We start from the raw sequence: 6,084 nt of genomic DNA, 5'->3' as shown, positions 1-6,084 counted from the left end.
CCTAGATGATACCAGAAGTTTGTTACCATGCAACTCAGCAGACTGAACACAGAGGAACTTGTATGGCTTTTCACCAAATGGGCTTACACCTACCTTCACGCTTGCCAGTGTTAAGCGGCTTCTTGAAAAGCCATTTGGGTGTCTCAGGTGCATTTTGAATTATTACTTGCACAGATACAACCTGCCTGTAAAGGTTAACAATTGTTTCCAAGCTGGAGCTGGTTCTAGAGCAGTGCTAGTATGGTGCTGCTGGGCTCTTGTGCCTCAGCTGTTTTTGAATAGAGTCAGCGAAGGTACCTCACTGCAGTTAATTTGTAATTTCAATGACAAAGAATATTAGAGCTGGCTGTGTGGTGGAAAATTCATCTTAACTTGCCCCGATGTAAGTGAGAGCCCCCATTCGCAGTAACTGCTACTCTCTTAACAAATGAGCCAAGTTTCTACATCTTTCCTCTTCTTTTTCCCCTTCTAGTGGTGCACAGTAGTTGATGTGTAGTAAAGGAACTGGATGAGATTCTGAAATAGTTGCTGTGCAGCAGGGAATTTGGGGACAGGGTCAATAATACAGCTGTTACAGGAAATAGGCCTACAAAGCAGTTCTTGAAATGATAGTGATTTTTAGGACTTCTTGTTATGAACATGCATTGAGCAACTGTACAGCATGGCATGCTGCATTGAGTGAAGGCTGATGAGCAAGTGGAATGTAAAGGAAAGGTCATTCTTTTCAGAAGAAAGTATATTCCTACACACTTATATCTCTAAGTGCTTTCTGAAGTACTTCACAAAAATTACAAGAAAAAATAACCTGCTGGTTGGATTTCCTGTGTGTCTCATGAATTCATGCGTGTGGAATCATAGCTGCCCTGAATTGTCCCAAGTGTTGTACAAAATAAGCAGTTTTTAAAGCATAGATTAAGCATTTTTTTGTCTTTACAGTTGAATAAATGTTGCACTATTAACCGTGTTTATTCATTGGCACTGAAAGGTGGGTATACCTGTAAATACTGAAGGGTACGTGCAGATACTTTTAGCCTCCGTCTGCTGATCCCGATGCACCCAGCTGCCTTGCAGGTTGGCTTTGCCCCGCGTTGCCAGCCGGGACTGTGCCGCCCAGCCAGCGCCGTTGGCAGGAGGAGCGCTAGGGACACGGCGACAGGCGCTCTGCTTCCATGTGCTGGCTTCCACGCTGCTGTCCTCGCTGGGGTGGCAGCCCATCCAGAGCTCTGCTCTCTGCTGTCCTGATTTGAGGTAAAACAGAACCAGTTTTCTGTTCAGTAGTTTTACTTCGCAGCTAAGCCTCTTCTAACTACTGACATTAACAGCAGATTGTGCAGACACTGTTCACTCTCAGAGCGATAAGACCTGTGTTTATAGATGATGCCAAGGGATGATATGCAGAGAGGCTCTTGCTTATACTTAGTAACAGCCAAAGTCGGCTCATTTGGTTATTTGCCCTGTTGGAGGGTCAGAAGTAGAAAAGCGCAGAGGTGTCCCACCTGCGGGGAGGAGTGGACAGGACATGTGACCCCAAACTGACCAACAGAGTATTCCATCCCATCTGCCTCATGCTCAGTATAAAAGCTGAGGGATCAAAGGGTCAGCGCTCTTTCTTCAATGGCTGATGTCTGAGGAGGACTCTGTCTGTTTGTCTGTCTTTGATCCCGATCTGTGCGTTCCTGAATTCAGATCCAGAATCCAGTTCCCATCTATCACTGGGTTCAGTCTGGGATTTCCCCAGTGCCTGCCAGTGACATGATTGTCACCCTGGAAGCTTGATACGGTTCTGTGTATATTTCATTATTTTCTTTTTATTTTATTATTAATATTTGCATTAAAGTAGTTCAGTTCCTTGTGAACTCATAAGTCTCTTTCTCTCTTGCCCTACTCTCTTTGGAAAGAGAGGTGGGCAAGAGCATCTGTCATTCACCTCAGTGGCCGCTCTGGCCTCAACCATGACATCTACGTGGTTTCTTGGAAAGAGGTTCTTGTTGCTGCTCCTGAGTGCATGAAAAAGGCTCAGGAGTGAGGAAGGAACTGGAGAATAAGGCTGAATTGTAGCCCATCCTATGCAAAACTTTCCAGCTAGTCTTGATGTGAAGATGACCATTTGTCCAATTTTCACTACACCATGAACAACTGTAAACAAGTTCTAGCTGTCTTCTAGGAGCTATGCTACTTTGATAAGCTTGAAATGCTAAAGCAAATGAATCCAAGGCCATGCTTTAGACCCCTACACAAATTTTTTTCCTCAGATCTGCCAAATTAAAAGGGAGACAGACTTGTAAGTCCTTCCTCCGCTGTATATTTGTGTTAAATGATGCAAGACCTCCCTGAATTCCATTGAATCACTCTGCTGAGAGCCGTAGGATTATTCCTTAATTGCATCCCAAACAACTTTTTTAGATGTTGAATAATATTATGTGTTATACAGAAGCATGCCTCAACCTTAACTTTGAAGCGCTTCACAAATTAATGTTTAATGAAACTGTTCGCCTTGAGGTTTTTGCTGTACTATCTAACTGGCTGAATGCGAACACAAGCCAGGGCTCTTTCATCTCCCCCAAAACCTCGCTGCTTTCGTACAACGTGTATTCTCCCAGCCTGTGCAGCCAGGCAGTTTTCAGTACTGTTGTTTTCTGCACATACCTCCCTGGCCTGCAAAAAATCTGCCTCCCACCCAAAAAAAACCCAATCCAGAGCAGAAGACCCTAATGGATTGATCATATGGAAAACATATTTTTAGGGGAATGTTTAATTGAACTAAACACGACTAGTACAACAGTTTTGTAATATAATTCACATTGTAAACTGTAGTAACCCAGTAGCTGATAAACTGAAACAAAACATTTGTCTTATTCCTTGGCTGCAGGTGTTTGTTGTAATTTTAATGGAAAATTTCTCTCCCAGCCAGCTATCAAAGTTAAAAGCTTCCCATTAGAATTTGTATTCTATAATTCTACAAAAGTTGCCACTTTGTTGCAAGGGTGCCTAATATTTTTTGGCGAACACAAAGGTGTCTGAAAATGTCATTTAAAAGGGTCCCGCTCTCTAAACCTGGCAGGGCAAGGACATTTTTGTTGAACTGATGTCATGAGCCATTCTGCAATTTGCGATATTCAAAGTTGTTGAACCCAATTCTTGGTAGTGCAGCAGCACTGGAAGAAAGCAGAGTAAGACAGCGATGAGAATTACAGAATTTCAGGAAAATGTTGCTCAGGGGGAGGAGGATGGCTGGAGATCACCTAGTCTGACCTGGGGTTCAGGTTTTCTGTCCTTCTCCAGCACGCCATCCCTGCAACGTCTCGCTTGCAGAGCCAGGCTGCTGTAATTCAGTACCCTGAACTGGCAGCTTTCAGGTGTGAAAGAAAACTCAGGAAGGTTTCAGAGATGAGGATGGGTGTTTTGCTGTGGACACTGTTGGGTCAAGACTGTCACACACGTCTGGTGTTGGAGAAGAATCGTCAAGGTCTGGGGACCTACCCTGGAGAAGGCCCTGGCAGAAACCCCTCTCATTTGGACAGAAGCAGCTGCTGGTCCCTTGTATCTTTTAGAGCGGAAGCTTGGATTGTCACAGACTTAACTTGCAAATTTTATGAGTAGCTTATATATTTTAAAATAGTTTTAATTGATCAAAACATCAATTTTTTTGTTTTCACAGTGAGAACAACCAGCCATTGGAATAATCTCCCCAGGGAAGTGGTGGATTCCCCATCATGGGACACTTTTAAGATTCAGCTGGACAGGGTGCTGGGCCATCTTGTCTAGACTGTGCTTTTGCCAAGAAAGGTTGGACCAGCTGATCCTTAAGGTCCCTTCCAACCGGGGATTCTATGATGTTTAATTTCCCTCACGTATTAAACAACAACCTGGGCAGCCCATCACAGGAACTTGCTGGCAAAGGCTATGTGTGCTGCACGTCAGCTGCGGGGTGGGCTCAGCTCATTGCTTAACCCATTGCTTCGGCACCAGGGAAGGTGGCACAGGACTGGCAGGATTTTCCTCCACGCTGTCTAGCAATGCTAAGACTGTTTCCTACACCTTGGCTTCATTACTGAAGCCCTGTTTGATCTGCGTGAGCCTCTCCGTGCAAGTATATTGTGGAGGCATAAAACAGCATGTCTGATGATGCTGATCACTGCCTTGCAATTCTCTCCATGTAGCTGCTCCTGACCATGTTTTATTTAGCTGGCTGGCTACGGCAATCTCCTCCAGCTCAAAGCAATTCCAGACATTCCTCTGAAGCTTGTTTTGACTTAGTTCTCCGACTGCTTGTGCCCAGGAAGGAGCTGGGCATAGCCTGGCTGGTCCACCTCAGTGGGAAGGCTGAGGTGAGGGTGGTGCCTGCCAGTGCAGCATCGAGGAGCCCTTTGTGGCTACACCATGTCTCCCAGCCACAGCTCCCCTCCCCACCACCGCCCATCGCCTCATCTTCATCTCTGCAAAACCCCACTTCTCCTGTGTGGGCAGGAAGCCCCCACTGGTCCTGCACATCCCTTCTGCTCCCACAAGACACAAACTCATTTGACAAGAGCATGTGCTGAGGACCAGATTCTTTCATTGGAGGCCCCCTCATCCTGCGTGGTCTCCCCGTGCAGGCAGAGGCACTGAGGGACGCTTATCTCCACGCAGCAGGCTCCCAGCAGCAGCCTGTGGTACCACAGCTGCAGCCCTCACTAGCAAGTCTTTCAAGTTCTCAATCTCCAAATCAAGAAGTCTAACCTCATTAATGAGCTTTTTTAATTTTTTTTCCAAAATAAATGAAAAGTTGGCTTACTTTGAAAGTGAGTGTGTGTGGTTTTATTCATAGTGAATCTTTAAAATATGTGAAATGTGTGGGAGGTGACAGCAATGCTGGAATATGAGGTTTTGGGGTGTGTGTTTCTTTTCAGTGGAAAGAGGAAAGAAAATTAAATTTCTATTATGCATCATCTCTACTATGAATTTAAAAGCTGATAGGAATGGGAGTAAAAAGATAAAACTTCTTACACTGACACCAGCTCAGCTGCATCGCACACATCGTATATATGCAAAATGATCCTATTAATACCACAACAGTCCCGCAATACAATCAGTTTAGTACTGCTGAGATTTATTGCTTCCTCCTCTCGCTTATTTTACTGGTGGTGGCATTTAAATCCTAATACACTGAGATTGTGTTTACCCAGCTTATCCTACCTTTTTATTGTGACCTGGTCAAATTAATCCATCTTTCCTCCAGCAGAAGCAGGACCTGTGATTGTTACTGCAGGTGAGATTGTTTTACAGGGTCCTTTGCCTTGACGAGATGTATAGAGATGGGAACAACCATTGCAACTGTTATTTGCATTGCATACAAGCTTGTGCAGCTTATGGAGAAGGTTGTGGAGACCTGCAGATACAAGAGACAGCAGCTTTCTGCACGAGTTTGGCATGTACATTTGGAGACCCTGACCACGCTTCTGCTGGTATTGTGCTGGCAACCACAAGCCTGCAATAAGCTTGCTCTTAACTTCTGCTCTTTTTAGTGTCTGTGAAAGTGCTGGTTTTCTAGGGGACCAGGGCGGTGGAAGTCACTTTGCACACCAAGTTCCTCACAGTTGATAGATTGTCCCATGTAGGGCCTTAGAAGTAAATTGTCTAGATAATCAGTGAAACAGCTGCTAAAGCCTTGCGAAAAGTAATTATAAATATCTGAGGCAGTGGACAGCAAAGTTGCAATCTCAGTTGGAATTCAAAAGCCATACTTTCAGCTCTTAAGGCGCTCTGCTCCACCTCCCAGCACCTGCTATTTGCCCTGCTGTGCTGTAAACTGGGAGGGCAGGGGTGACCTACGAGGGCAGAGAGTTGTATATAAGGATATCTTCACAAGAAAGGAGCTATCAGCTCTGAAATATAAATGCAAGCTTTTAGAAAGCTCCTTGTATGTGATGTTTGCAGCCCTCAGCAAGCCACCAATGCATCAGGGTAACAGCTGTGTTATACTACTTGATGCTAAATATCAGGGAAAAAAAAGAGCATACAAGTCTCAGGGTCCTTTACATTTTATGAATAAAGTTAACTCTCTCATAATGTACTAAGGAGGCAATAGAGAAATGGGGGGTGGGG

This window comes from Charadrius vociferus, unplaced genomic scaffold (assembly GCF_000708025.1).
Source record: "Charadrius vociferus isolate BGI_N301 unplaced genomic scaffold, ASM70802v2 scaffold230, whole genome shotgun sequence".
Taxonomy (NCBI): Eukaryota; Metazoa; Chordata; class Aves; order Charadriiformes; family Charadriidae; genus Charadrius; species Charadrius vociferus.
Note: the sequence above shows the minus strand (reverse complement) of the source record.